This window comes from Heteronotia binoei, chromosome 17 (genome assembly GCF_032191835.1).
Source record: "Heteronotia binoei isolate CCM8104 ecotype False Entrance Well chromosome 17, APGP_CSIRO_Hbin_v1, whole genome shotgun sequence".
Classification (NCBI taxonomy): Eukaryota; Metazoa; Chordata; class Lepidosauria; order Squamata; family Gekkonidae; genus Heteronotia; species Heteronotia binoei.
The window spans coordinates 4552991-4569079 of record NC_083239.1 but is presented as its reverse complement, the minus strand read 5'-3'; the positions used below and the strand labels follow the sequence as shown (position 1 = coordinate 4569079).

Here is a 16089-nt window from a genome sequence, read left to right as displayed (position 1 = left end):
CTTAACCATTATTACATAGGCAGGTTGTTGTAGGGTTCATAAAGCGGGAATTAGGACTCAAAGCATTTCCCAGGAGAAGAGTGAAACCGCCCCCTGAGACAGTTTTCTGGAAATGAAACTTGGGAGACGCTGGTACAACAGATAACAGGAGGCCTTCACAGACGAGGGAGGAATGCAAGCTGATGAGCAGACTTTCTGTTGTTCAGGGGAGAATAGTTATATACAGGCCTCAGATTCAGTGGGAGCTCACAGGAGCACGGCTCCTGAACCTTTCTGAGAGTTCTGCTTCCTCCTTCTGAGAGTTCCACCTCCTTGTCCATTGAATAGTAGGTGCAGCTGCATAACAATCCCTGGATGAGCTCCACCACCTATTTTTCTACAAAATGACCCCTGGTTACATATATGTTACATAGTCAAAACAGAGCAAGAACTAAAACTGCACAGCATCAATAATACATACATGGCAAGAACTGCTTCTTGATACTCCATGAATCTGGTTTTGTTGGATTTTTGTTGTAACTGCAAGCATTCACAAGGAGTAAAATGTAGCTTTGGAAAAGTTCCCTCACATTCTTGTTTTATTCTGTTTGAGTCACAATATGTTTTGTTTTTTTAAAAAAGCACTTCTCCATTGCTTCTTTGGGGGGAAAATCCTCCAATATTTCAGGCAACAGTGTGGCATCGTACCTGAAAGTCAAATGCCTCACAGTTGTATTCTGGACCATTTCACAACAAGAGGATACATTGTGATTTAGACTCTTGACATTCTGCCCCCCCAAGTCCCTCTCCCCCAGGTATGTCAGGATATTTAGTATGGAAGTTCTTAATTAATTTTCGACAATTCGTCCATTCGGCTTGACTGATTGGGAAATGGGTCCATTTGTTGAGATAAAACAGTTCACTCTGTTTTACTTTAGAATCGAGAATTTCTTGCACTTCATGATGAATTTGACCACGAATCAGAGTTGGAGCTGGAGGATCTTGCTGCAGGTGCCATGGTGAAGGGCCAGGATTGCGTTTGAGGTAGCTGGAATGGAAACAGGGGTGAAGATGTTTTAGGTTTTTGGGTAGTTCTAGTTCAACAGTCACATTGTTTATAATCCATTTGATGGGAAAAGGCCCCAAGTACTTCATCCCTAACTTTTTATAGCTTTGGGTGTTAGAGAGATATAAACACTATCCCCCACTTTGAGTTCCCACAGTTCTGAATGCTTTTTGTCATATTGCATTTTGTAAGCCTCTTGGGCTCTAACTCCTTTTGAATGGCTCCCCAGCCTTGAGAGATCTTAGACCACTATTCAGGAAAATCCACGGGGGCAAAGGAAGGTGAGGGAAGTTCAGGGAACGGCTTGCCCTCATACCCATTCACCACCTTGAAAGGGGAGGCTTTGGTCATGCTATGCATGCTATTATTATAAGCATATTTTGCAAATGGTAGCAGATCCACCCAATCGTCCTGTTGAAAGGACATATAGCAGTGCAAGAATTGCTCAAGCACAGAATTCGTTCATTCCGTCTGGCCGTCGGTCTGGGGGTGGTAAGCTGAACTGAGCCCTCGCTCCACCCCGGCCAAATTACACAAGTATTCCCAAAACTTGGCGACAAATTGTGCCCCATGGTCAGAGATCACCTTACTGGGAAAAGCATGTAGGCGGAATATGTGTTGTGTAAACAACTTGGCCAGTTTCTTTGCAGTGGGCAACTTTTTGCATGGTATGAAGTGGGCTTGTTTGGAGAACATATCCACTACTACCCATATCACCATCTTCCCTTGAGAAGGGGGAAGGTCTGTGATAAAATCCATGGAAATAAATTCCCAGGGCCTGGAGGTGGGGGGCAGGGGTTGAAGTTTCCCCGGGGGGGGGGGCGTTTCTTGGCTATTATGCAAGTTGGGCAGCTCGTGATATACAGTGCTATGTCCTTTTCTTAGTCTGGGCCACCAAAACTGCCACTGCACCAAGTGGATGGTTTTCACAAAGCCGAAGTGGCCCCCCCACTTTGAGGTATAAACAGTTTATTACCCTTGAGCCACAATCCCTCTGGGGAGAGTTGTAATTGTAATCCGTCATTTGGTGGTTCTGCTGCCAGGGTTTCTTTAAGAGAGGCATGAAAGTTTTCAGGGGCCTCCACCTCTTTTCGGGTTTGCACTCTGGTGATAACCAAAACACTTAGCTGGGCAAGGGTGAAGAGAGATTCAATCACCTCCTCCCTCTTAGTGTTGTGTTGTGGAAGGCGGGACAGGGCGTCAGCGAGGAAGTTCAGCCTGCTCGGGAGGTAACCGAGTGTGAATTTGAAGTGATGGAAAAACCCCGCCCACTGGACCTGCTTATTATTGAGCTTCTGGGTGGCAATCAAAGCCGCTAGATTTTTGTGATCTGCCCAAAGTTCAAATGGTTCTCGCACCCCCTCTAAGTAGTGTCTCCATTTCTCAAGGGCCAGTTTGATGGCCGATGCTTCTTTGTCCCATACCGACCAGTTATGCTCGGCGTACGTAAACTTCTGGGACAGATAAACGCAGGGGTGTAGGCTCCCATCCTCTCCCTCTTGGACCAATACGGCTGCAAGGGCCACATCGCTTGTGTCACATTGCACCACAATTTTTTTATTTTCATCCAGATGTATCAAGCAGGGTTCCGATACAAACTTAGCTTTTAGTCCCTTGAACGCTGCCTGACACTGTGGTGACCAGTTTAGGCTAGCATTGCCCTTTAGCGCCTGCACACCTTTGCCCTTGGTTTTCAACAAGTCTGTTAGGGGGAGGGTCGCCTCCGTGAAATTGTTTATGAACCCCCTGTAAAAATTCGCAAACCCAAGGAAGCTTTTAAGTTGTTTATGGGTTCAGCGGGCCTCCCAATCCAATACAGCTTTGATTTTCACCAGGTCCATCCACAGCCCATTTGCTGAAATTCGATACCTCCAAAAGTCTAGTTGCATTTGGTGGAACTCACACTTCGACAATTTGCCAAATAGCTTGTGATCATATAAGGTCTGTAGTACCTCCCTCACTAACTTGATGTGGCAGGGGATATCTTGTGAGTATATTAAGATGTCATCCAGGTAACAGACCACACCTTTATACAGGAACCGTTGCAGGATCTCATTTTTCAAATTCATGAACACTCCCAGTGCCCCTTTTAGTCCAAACAGTATCACTAGATATTCGTACTGGCCTAGCGGAGTATTGAATGCCGTTTCCCACTCGTCCCCCTCCCTAATCTGGACACGGAAGTAGGAGTCCCGGAGGTCTAGCTTTGTAAAGATCTTCCCTTGCGGCACTTCGCCCAACAAGTCTCGTATGAGGGGGAGCGGGTAGGCGTTGCTCATGGAAATTGCATTTAACCCTCTAAAGTCCGTACATAGCCGCAAACTGCCATCCTTTTTATTTCAGAATAGGAGGGGGGCTGCATGGGGCAACTTTGATGGTCGGATGAACCCCCGTTTCAAATTGAGCTCCAGGAATTTTTATAGCTCCTCCTTTTCCACCCTACTCATTGAGTATAGTTTTGCTTTGGGGAGGGGTTCTCCCTCCACCTATTCTATAGCACAGTCAAGGTCCCTAAGCGGGGGTAGCTTGTCAGCCTCTTGCACGTCAAAGACCCCTTGTAGGTCTTGGTATTCAGGGGGGATGGTCGAAACTTTGACTGTTGTCAGGCATAGTCTCTCTACCTGCGGGGGAGGCTGTGGGCCCCATTTCTTGTCTCACCTATGGTGGTTTCACCCCTTATCTTGAAAGTAGATCACACTGCCACTTCACTGCACAAATGGGTTGTGGTTGGCCAACCATTCCAGACTAAGGACAGCCTGAAATTTGGCAGAGGGGGTGATCACGAACAATCAGGACTCCAATGCTCCCCCACCCCCAGGCGCAAAGTTCGGTGCCCTCGGTGCAAGGTTTTATTTATTTTATTCCATTTGTATCCAGCCCTCCTTGCCTAGGTGGGCTCAGGGTGGCTCACATAGACATTAGGGTCCATGATCCATGTGAGTTCAAAGTCTTCCATGTATAAGTTAGCCATGTCTGGAGCACTGGAGCGGCCCATAGCAATGCCCTTGATTTGTAGGTAGAACTGGTCTCTATACCTAAAACAGTTATGCTTCCGAATAAGCAAACGTGCGTAAATCAGTCATTCTCCTAATCAACAGGCAATCAACAAACAAAGGAGACCTGGGGTAATTATGCGGCCGTAAAGGGTACTTTTGTGAGATATAGCCACATTGGAAAAGAGAAACCAGGGAAGACAATTTAATTTGGGGGCTGTAGGAAACAAAGCTATGAAGTCCTTGGCAGAAGATGACACCACAGTCTACAGAAGATGATTCTACAGCCATCCGTCAAGCAGACAAGGGAGGGGGGATAGTCATATTAAATAAAAATGACTATGAGACAGAGAATATGAGAACTGCAGGATACAATTATTATAAGCCATTGGAAAAAGACCCCACTAAACAGGTGAAGTACCTACTGAGGATGACATTGCAGGATGCACTACAGCAAGGTAATATAGATCTGTTCTTATATAAATTTCTTTACGCTGAGCACCCTCAGGTTCCCATTTTTTTATACAGTTCCCAAAACCGAGTTATTCTGACAGGCTTTTGGCACTTAAACCAGGAAAGGACTGCCACCTACACTACTGAGATGTTGGAACTACTACCAGGCTTAACTGTTAGTAAAGGACAATCCCGCCTAGGTAGTTATTTAGCAGCACTGTAAAATGGTTTTTAAATGTTTTAATAGTGTTTATTGTTAGAAGTTTGATTGTTTAATTTGTATTTATTGTCTGAAATTTGGAATGGACTGTTAGCCCTTGTGGAGAGGGCGAGGTATGTATTAAAGGTAATAAATAATAATAATAAATAAATAAAAATCCACAAGAACATCAGGCTACCTCCGGGGTGCCCTATAGTATCAGCATGTGGATCTCTATTGGAAGCATCATCCCAGTACACAGATGCCATCCTAAAATCCTTTGTAGAAAAAATGGCATCATGTATTAGGGACACAAAGGATCTTATTAATAAACTAGAGGTTCCAGCAGGAGCAGTCCTTCTTACTTTGGACATAGTCGCACTGTATTCTAATATCCCCCATGAAGAATTGAGAAAAGTTTTGGAGAGTGCTTTTTATAAAAGGACCAGTCATTACCTTCCCACACACTTTTTGTTAGACCTCATGGATCTGATATTGGAGCTCTCTGGGGTTCACCATATGAACCCCAGAGAGCACTAAGGTCAGCATGGAAGGACCTGCTGACTATTCCCGGGCCAAAGGAAGCAAAACTGCAGAGTACCCGTACCCGGGCTTTCTCCGTCGTGGCTCGACACCTATGGAACCAGCTCCTGGAAGAAGTGCGGGCCCTGCGGGACCTTGACTGGTTCCGCAGGGCCTGCAAGACCATCCTCTTTGATGAAGCTTTCACCGACTAAAAACTGAGAGACTGCTTAAATGATTCTTGTTATCCGCTGTTAATTTTATTGTTTTTAGAATTTTATTAATTATTAGCTACTGTTAAATCACTGTATAACCTGTTGTATTGATTATGTTGTTAGCCGCCCTGAGCCTGCCTCGGCGGGGAGGGCAGGATATAAATAAAATGTATTATTATTATTATTATAACTATTTTAGGTATAGAGACCAGTTCTACCTACAAATCAAGGGCATTGCTATGGGCAGCTCCAGTGCTCCAGACATGGCTAACATTCATGGAAGACTTTGAACTCACATGGATCATGAACCCTAATGTCAACCCATTTTATGAATCCATAATATTCTATCGCAGATTTATTGATGACCTCTTGATGGTGGTTAAAGATGGGTCTGTTGTTCAGAGTTTTGTGAATTGGCTAAATGGTGTCCATGAACATATTAAATTCACTGCTAAGTGGGATTCACAATAAATATATTATCTGGACACCACGGTTTATATTAAATCAGATAACTGCATAGCCTTTAGAGTATATAGGAAACCAACTGATAGTAACCTTCATTATGATTGCTTTCATTCTTTTTCTTCGAAGAACAATTTGCCATATGGCCAATTTTTAAGGTGAAAAAGAAATAGCACTGTGAAGGGAGACTATCAGAAGGAAGCAGACATGCTGGAGACATCACTGGCACAGAGAGGATACCCTAGTCAGGTTCTAAAAACATGTAGAAGAAGGGCAGATGATGTGGATAGACACACTTTTTTAGATATTTCTCAAAAAACTAAGGAGCAGAGGCTGCATTGGAGTTTGGAACATACCCCTTTAGCACCAGCCACAAACAGCCTGGTACAGAAACACTGGCATCTTGTTGACAATATTGTGGGATGTGAACTTCCCCCAGTTACAGAAAAATAAAAAATATTAAGGAGAATATCTCTAGGTCTGACATGCTGCAACTTTCCCAGGTAGAGGGCTTACGACAAGGGCAGTTTAGGTGCTCAGTGTGTGCTTGCTGCAGGTTCATCTGGGAGACTAGTGAAATAGTGGGTGTTTTCGCACTGACCTTACGCCGGAGCGACGTCCCTCTTCACCGCGCAGCGTCTGCGCGGATTTCGCACTAATTGCTCCGCAGAACCCGGAAGAGCCACAAAGTCCCGCGGCTTTTGTGTCGCAAATGTAAACTGTTTTTTGGCGGTTTACATTTGCGACGCAAAAGCCGCGGGACTTTGCGGCTCTTCCGGGTTCTGCGGAGCAATTAGTGCAAAATCCGCGCAGACGCTGCGCGGTGAAAAGGGACGTGGCTCCGGCGTAAGGTCAGTGCGAAAACGCCCAGAGTTTCCTGATGGGTGCAAATATTACATCAAAGAGGCATTTACCTGTCGAAGTAAGGGCATTTTATATGGCCTCCAGTGTCCATGTTCCAAATGGTACATTGGCTGCATCTCAAGGATGTTAAAAAGTAGGGTTCTGGAGCACTTTTCTCGTCTGAAGAGAGGTGTCAGGGAAGCCCCTCTGGTGAATCACTATCAGACATATAGCCATGCTCCTGATCAACTTAGAGTGGTTGACCTGTGCAGAATTTAAAAAATCCATATAATAGAACTGACACTACAAAGATTTTATTGAGGCAAGAGGCAAAACACATTTACAAATTTGATACAGTAGAACCTAGAGGGTCTCAACCAAAGTTTGGAATTAAGTTGCTTTCTGTAGATCCAGCTCCCACGGAGGTTTCTTTAAGGAAGGGCTGATGGGCAGCACAGGGTTTCTATTTAGCCTGCAGGTAGGAGATGAGTGCAAGGACGCTGAGCCTAGGAATAGAAGGATCGTATTTCAATTCAGAGAAATCAATAGACGTCCCAACAGCTAGAATACATTTCCCCCCACTTTTGGAATGTAGTGAGTATATGACGCCAGTTTCTTGGGTAGGGAGATATAAGGGTTGAATGGAAAATTTGTGAGTTTGTTTTGTTGCCGTTTCAGGAACGGTGACATTGCTCTGTGATTTATGCGAGCTGAAGTTTAAGGCTACCCGAAACCGGATATTATCGATCACCGGAACAGCTTTGCTTCTTTAAGTGGTCAAGTCTCAAGTGGCCAGAGAAGAACATTGTTGGCTAAGCCACACTTTTGGACTGGCTTGATATTTCCTTCTCAACCTGCTTTTGTATCGATTATTGCACTGTTCTATATTGTATTACTTTGTTGTATTATTTGTAAGTAGAATTTTCCTCGTTAGAGTGGGCTTTGCTATTTCACATATTGTTCTCAATTATACATGTTTAATACTTTTAAACGTTGATGTCCGGTCAGGGGATCTCAGTGTTCCTGGGGCGGGGGAAGTATAGTGGTGGGAATAGGCAAAAATTGAAGGGAAGGAGACTGAGATATGGAAATGCTCACTCTCCTTCCAGCCTATGTCCCATTCCAATGATAGCAGGTAGTGGGGCCAAGAGAAATTTCCCACCTCCATCCCTGGTGTTGTGCAATGCCAGGTTCATTAATAATAGTGTAAAGAGTGTAAATCACAATGTATCCTCTTGTCATGGAATAGCCATGTAATTGGTTTGAGACTGCCTGCATTCTTGATTTGCTTTCACTTTCCGTGCGCACATCCCCCAATAGTTTATTTTAGGAGCTTATTAGCCCGGTAGTGTTCTGTGTAACCAAGGTCAGGAGCAGGAGGAGAGTGGAAGAGAAAATAGATAGTTCACCTGGGACTCCGTAGTATTGGGAGGGGTCCTGCCAGAATTGCCTGCCGTTTTTATGCCACACTTTGATTGAATTGATAATGGTTACCTGCGAACCCTGGGTTACCTGACCATCCCTACCATGGCAGATGAGCAGGACCAAGCCACGGGAACAACAACCACTACCCCGACCGGGGAGGAGGAACCAAAGCTTGACGGGCCCAAAGTGACTCCATCCACTGTCACAGTCAGGAAAAAAGAGTGGGGGCCCATTGATTTCCAGGAGAGTATTATCAGAGAGAAGCCCCCTCACGATTTCGAACCTCAGTCCTGCAACGAACCTTCCATCCTGGTTTATAAAGGCTAGCCGGGATGAATTACGGGTTCCCTTGAGGGAAATTGTAAACTGGTCCCTTTCTGAAGGGATCTTCCCTCAGCCTCTTAAAGAGGCAGTTGCCTGCCCCCTCCTAAAGAAACCATCTTTGGACCCGGCCGTATTGGCAAATTATCGACCGGTGTCAAACTTGCCTTTTTTGGGGCAAAATCATTGAGAGGGCAGTCGCGGTACAGTTACAGAGCTTTCTGAATGACGCTTCTGTACTGAACCCTTTTCAATCTGGGTTCTGCCCGGGCCATAGGACGTAGATGGTTCTGGTCGCTTTCATGGATGACCTCCAGAGGCATCTGGATAGAGGTGGCTCGGCGGTACTGATGCTCTTAGCCTTGTCAGCTGCATTTGACACGGTTAATCATCAGTTACTGACCTGCCACCTCGCCGACGCTGGGATACGGGGGTTGGCCTTACAGTGGCTCTCTTCTTTCCTTCAGAGTCGGGGACAAAGCATGGCGATAGGGGAGGAGCTGTCTCAACAGCACCCACTTGTACGTGATGTGCCACAAGGGGCAGTTCTATCCCCAATGTTGTGCAGCCACTGCCAGATCAGCCTTCTAACATCTGCAGTTGATAAGGCAGTTCGTGCACTACCTTGAATGCAGCGACAGTGATCCACGCCACAGTCACCTCAAGATTGGATTACTGCTATGCCCACTACATTGGGCTGCCCTTGTCTCAAACCTGGAAGCTTCAGCTAGTGCAGAACGCAGCAGCCAGGTTGTTAATGGGCCTTCCTTTATGGGAACACATTCAACCTGTGCTGAAAGCACTGCACTGGTTGCCTATTGCATACCGGGTTCATTTCAAGGTGTTGGTTCTCACCTTTAAGGCCCTCTATGGCCAGGGGCCTGCATACCTTAGGGACCGCCTTTCCCCATATGTTCCCCGGAAAGCACTTTGGTCTGGATCACAAAATCTACTTACAATCCCCGGCCCTAAGGAGGCCAGGCTCATGACAACTAGAGCCAAAGCCTCTCTGTAGTGGCTTCACATTGGTGGAAGTTGCCGGAAGAGGTCAGGGCTCTGCGAGAACTCATACAGTTCCACAGGGCCTGTAAGACGGCACTTTTCCACCAGGCATTTGTAAACTAGATTGCTGGCCCCTACAGTCCTAGGTAACTTATGAACCATCCCTTGTAATCTGCCGTACAGCAGCTGCAAAGAAGACAACTTAAGATCGGTTTACAGAGAATCGAAAACGAAGATTATAGCACCGAAATATTTTATGTTTTTATATTATTCTATGGTTTGTGGTTTTAATGTATTACTGTTTTTACTCATGCACATGCATGTATTTTACAGCCACGTAATTACCCCAGGTCTCCTTTGTTTGTTGACGGACATCAACGTTGGCTGGTCTTCGCCTCAGCCTCAGACCAATCACACTGTAATAATGTCCTCTTACACCTGTCCTTTGCTTCCTATTCTAATGTTTATACCTTATCTCTTCTCCTAATCTATGTAGCCTAATTTTAATAGAAACAACCTGATTGGGTCCCTACCACTAATTAATTAAACTAAACTCAATTTGGATAATCACACCCCCCCCAATTTTTCTACCCATTCAATTACTTATCAATTGGCAGCTATTACAAGGTACCAACTATGCTTCTAACAATTTAGGTGTCTAACATTAAATCCAAATTCTCCTACCAAATCAACATAACTAATAATTAAATAACAATCCAATTAATTAAAAACAGTTCCCAATCATTAATTTTGACAGAAGAATTAATAAGAAACCTGATTGGCAGCAGTTAATTTAAAAGAATAGAGAGAGGGACTGGTCAGTGCAGTGTTGAAAATCCAGTGCAAAAATTGCAATGGGCAGCTGTAAATGCAATGTAAAGTGCTAAGTGAGGGTGCTGTCTCAGGAGCTGGGAGGGATTAGTCATACCAGTCATCGTTAGTAGCTTCAGGCTCCAATATTTATCCAGTATAGGCTCACAGTAGAGCTCATTCCAGTTCTTGTTTGTGCCACGCAGCGCTAGCTCATTCCCCAGTGATTGTGTTCTCTCAGTCATAACAGTGGGAACTTTAGAGGGCAGACAATGAGTGGAGGTAAACAAAAGTCAGCATCTTCAGTATCAGCTGTGATAGCGTCTCTTGGGAAGGGTGGGGTTGGAAACTAGTCCCCTCCAGGGGCTGAAATTTGCCTGGGGTATGTCCGCACCCTCGCATCCAGCTCCAGCTGGGGCTGACAGGTGAAAACAACTGTTTTGCTGGAAATTGCTGGTTTCAGTGGGCATTCACGCTGCCGTCGCTGATGCTCTGTCTCTGCTTGGGAGTGTCTGTATTGTTCCCGGCTGTGCCTGCGCTCCACTCCATGGCACCTGCGAGCTCCAATGATGTAATCAGGCTGAGCTGGCCTCAGCAGTGAGTCTTCTGGTCATGGAATTATTCCACAGATTTTACAAAGTTGGGGGTCCGGTTTTGTTATAGCCGTTGCACTCAACATCGCCCAGTTCCATACACTGCAGTTTGTCTAGTCCGGTCCAGTACCTTCTCCTCATAAAAAGGTGTAAAAGGACACGTTGCATGGGAGCTCTCTCAGCAGCTCTTACCGTGCCACCATCCTTTCCAAGGAGCAGTCTATTTTTCATCACATCACATCACAAAACCTTTATTGGCATAACAAGACAACACTATGGATAACAATAGAGTCCATGGTCAAAAAGAATGTCTCCTCCTGGAAGCATGAACATATATGAACATATGAAGCTGCCTTCAACTGAATTAGACCCTTGGTCCATTAAAGTCAGTATTGTCTTCTCAGACTGGCAGTGGCTCTCCAGGGTCTCAAGCTGAGGTTTTTCACACTTATTTGCCTGGACCCTTTTTTGGAGATGCCAGGGATTGAACCTGGGACCTTCTGCTTACCAAGCAGATGCTCTACCACTGAGCCAACGTCCCTCCCCATGGTAAAAGAATTTTGCTACAGATCCAATGATTTCACTCTTGTTTGAGGCTAATAGTGAAAATATCTTACGGCCCTGAGATCAACTCTCCAAAAGTTGCAAAAGGGGCTTTAAAAATACAGCACAAAGATCATCATAGAATTTACAATACAGAAGAACATGGTGATTATCCTCATTCATCTAAATATGGAATTTTCTTAAATCTCCCTTATAACACCATAGATGGGAGAACGTTAAAATGAGCTGATGTAAACGCCCTGTGGAGGTGAGGATTGGTCAGACAATATAAGTATATAAGAAGGGTAGTTCCAAAGGAAAGCTCCCAAGGTACTGGGAAACAAAGTAAGGCTTTTAAATTCTTGAATCTCAATCTCAATAAGTCTTTGCTTCATCAGAATAAAAGCTTGCCCCTCTGAAAGCAGAACTAAGTCATTAATATTAAAACCAATTAGTGAAATTTTCTCATAAATATAAGTCAGGCAATCAGATAAATGAGATTCAGAAAGCATATGCATAATGACACTGTTAAGATTGTATCTAAAATGAAGGCATAACCAAAATTTAATAGTTGTAATCCAAGCCTTTGTAAGTAACTGTCTCTGATTCAACTCCAAGCATATGGCTGCATAAGGTACGTTCGCTGGAAGCCCTAAAATGTTCCTTAACAACTTAGCTTGAACACATTCCATCATTACATTAAAGGCAGAAATTCAGACTGGAGCACCATATAACAATTTGGTGCAGATTTTATGGTCAAATACTTTAAGGAATGCAGGTATATATTGATTTCCTTTGGTAAAGAAAAAAAAAGACATTTTCACAGCAGACTTTTTAATGAGGTGGTTTGCCATTTCCTTCCCCAGTCATCTACACTTTCCCTTCAGCAAGCTGGGTACTCATTTTACTGATCCTGGAAGGATGGAAGGCTGAGTCAACCTTGAGCCAGTTACCTGAACCCAGCTTCTGCCAGGATCGAACTCAGGTCGTGAGCAGAGCTTTGGACTGCAGTACTGCAGCTTACCACTCTGCACCATGAGGCTTCTTCTCGAAATTTAGGGAAAGTCTTTTCCTATTGCAATAATTTAAGAAACATGTTAGCAACCTTTTCAACCCAATTTCTGATCATGAAAGTATGACAGCATTGTTGGCATATAGGAGCAATAAAAAACAGAACAATGGAAAAGTGCCTGGGCCAGATGGTTTACCAATAGAGTATTATAAAGCCTTGGAAGATATTGTTTTGTTACCTTTTAAAAACATAGCTACTTCAGTAATGGAGGGAGGTACAATTCCTGAATCTTGGTCTGAAGCAACAATTTCCTTAATACATAAAGAGGAAATATATCCCAAACGTTAAGAATTACAGACCAATCTCTTTACTTAATTCTGACAATAAGATTTTTGCGACTTTTCTTGCTAACAGGCTGAAAACAGCCCTGGCAGAACTAATTCAAGTAGGTTTTTTTAACCTAAGAGACAAATAAGAAACAATCTGAGGACTGTGTTAAATGTGCTATGTAAATACTATGAAACTCATCCAGAAAAACCCATGACCCTAATATTTTTGGACGCTGAAAAGGCCTTTGACAATATTAATTGGCAGTTTCTTACTGAACAGATTAAAGTAATGGACTTTAGGCACAATATTATACATGTAATCCAAGCTATATGTTTCACTCTAAAAGCTAAAATAATGACTTGACATACATTCTTTTCATTGAAAAAGGTAACAGACAAGGTTGCCCTATTTCGCCTTTATTAATTATTTTAACATTGGAACTTCTGACTAGAGCGATAAGAAAGGAACCCAGAACTAAAGGTGTTTCAATTAAAAACCAAAAGTTTAAACTACAAGTCTTTGTGGATGATTTAGTCTTTATCCTAGAAGACCCATTAGAATCAGCTGAACTTCTCTTAGACATTCTTAAACAGTTTGGAGTAACTGTGGGCTTGAAAATAAACACCCAGAAAATGAAAATTCTAACTAAAAACATGATGACTTTACAAAGAGAAGAATTAGCCAAACAAACAGGCTTTCAACTGACTACCAAAGTTAAATATTTAGGCATACTTCTAACATCTAAATGTAGTGTTTTTGTTTTTTTTATGAAGGACAATAATGTAAAACTATCGTACCACAAGTTAAACAGTAACCTGGAGAAATTGAAGGATCTACAGCTATCCTTGATAGGCAGAATATCAGCTATTAAGATGAATATCTTACCATGTCTACTCTTTCTCTTCCAAAACATTCCTATTCCTTTAAATGCCAGCTTCTTTAAAGACTTGAATAGAATTACCTCAAAATTTGTTTGGCAAGGCAAGAAATTCAGAATTAAGTTAAAAGGTCTACAAGATTTTAAGGAAAAGGCTGGTTTTGCCCTACCAGACTGGTTTGGATAAAAGAACTGATTAAACTGGAAGTCAAGAGACTTTTAGCACTGAAAGGACATGACTTAAAAATGGATGGCATTCTTTTATGTGGTATGGCAAAGCTAAGGATCATAAGTATTTTAAAAACTATCTCATGAGAGAATCCTTAACCACTACTTGGGAAAAACTCTCTCCCAAATTATATAGCAAAATGCCTAGATGGGCCTCACCTCAGGAGGCCTTTACACAACCTAATCTATTTACTTCTGACAATATATTAAGATACCAAGACTTACTGTCTGATCAGGATGAGCTTAGAACTAAAAATGAGCTGGCTGCTCAGGGTTTTAGTACAGATAGGTGGTCAAGAACAGAAATAGAATCTAGGTATAGAAAAGACAAAACTTCAATGGATTTCTATAATGAACAATGCACATTTGATAAATTATCACGTACATCTGATGATAAAGAAAATGTATAATTATTTATTGCAGATGAAAATGAAAACTGTGATTGTTAAAGACTGTATGATTAAGTGGGCTCAAAATCTGGGGCACAGCATCGAACTGACACAATGGGAAAAATTCTGGAAGACAAATAAAAAGGTGATGAAATCTGTTCCTTTTAAAGAGAATCTGTATAAAATGTTTTATAGATGGCACTCAACACCAGCTCGTTTATCTAAAATGTATCATAATATGTCAAACAAATGTTGGAAAAGTTCTAAACATGAGGGTACTTTTGTAAACATGAGGGTGGTTTTGTAAACGTGTTCAAAAATGTTGGATTAAGGTACATTTACTCTTGCAAAAGATTTTAGCTGTAACAATACCATTGAAACCTGAATTGTTTCTTTTGAACTGTACAACCTGCCTGTGCTAGGTGGTGGAAGCCATCCCTTTGTGCTTTGTGAACTCTTGGAGTTTACTTTGTTGTTTGGGTTTTTTTAGTGGAATATGACAACCAGCATTACAGGTCAACAGTGAAGGACTCTGCCTAACCTTAACAAACAGGAAGATGCACATGAACTGCCTGTGCAGGAGAGGCCCCTAAAGCTGCCCTGCAAATTTGGGGGCTGTCCCTTAAACCCTCTGCTGCCCAGAATCCGTTTTCCCACTGTTGTTACAGTGGGAAAACTGACTGACTGCTTTATCCCCACCATTCGGAGAAATGGGTCTTTTGGGTGCCCCTAGAATGAGAACCCCTAGTCCAATATTTTTGAAAGTTGGTGGTTATGTAAGGGAGAGGCCCTTGTTGCTGCCCTGCATATTTGGAACCACTACATCAAACCCCCTCCCCTCCAGCTGCCTTTCATTATACCCTATCTTGCCATTGACTTCAATGGCCCATAGTGAATAATAATAACAACTTGCTGTAAGCTGATGAACACTGAAACGAAAAATCCCAACTTGAAGTATATGCTAATAGAGTCTGAACTTGCTGAGACTGGACGAGACCATGAGGTCATAGTGTAGCTCAGCAGTGGAAAAGACAAACTCCTAGCTAGGAATTATTAGGAAAGGGATTGAAAATAACATGGCCAATATAAAAATGTCCATGCATGAAGCTATGGTGTGGCCTCATTTAGAACACTGTGTCCTTATTAAAAATACTGTAGAGTTGAAAATGGTACAGAGAAAGGCAAGCAAGATGATTATGGGTTAAGTTACCTTTCCTATGATGAAACCTGGGAAATTTTCATTTAGAAAAAAGAGGCAATTAAGGGGTAGAGTTTATAAAAGCATGCATTTGGTAGAGAGTGTGGACCGAAAGCTTTTTGCACCCTCTCCCAAAATATGGGAATTTAGAGGCATCCAATGAAGCGGATGGACCATTGATTCAGGATGGTCAAAAGGAAATACTTCCTTACATGAGTGATTGAAACGTGGAATTAGCTATCAGAGAATGTTGTGATGGCCACAAGCACAGACAGCTTTAGGGAATTAAATATAGTCATGGAGAATAGGTGTATCAATGGCTACTAGCCATGGTGACTAAAGGGAACCTCCACATTCAAAGGCAGTAAACCTCTGCAACAGGCAACATCTGTCAAGTCGACGGATTCAAGAACGAGTCCAAGTTGATACTAAGACTACATTTATTGATAACCGGTACTCTGGCGCAAGCCTCTAGCTTGCTACGAATGAAACCAATACATCGATACATGGGTTTTAAGATACACTTCAAAGCATACCTACGGGGGAGGGGGAGGTTCCAGGAGGGAACATTCATGCATAACTACAAGATACTTTCTCAGATTACCCAGCCATTCATCCTTGTATTATCA

General features: G+C 43.0%; 1 protein-coding gene across 2 annotated transcripts in view; it reads right to left on the bottom strand.

Annotated features, from left to right (window-relative positions):
* MPPED1 (metallophosphoesterase domain containing 1) overlaps positions 1-16089 on the bottom strand; it is a 144485-nt gene that overhangs the window by 16312 nt on the left and 112084 nt on the right. The window lies entirely within an intron of this gene.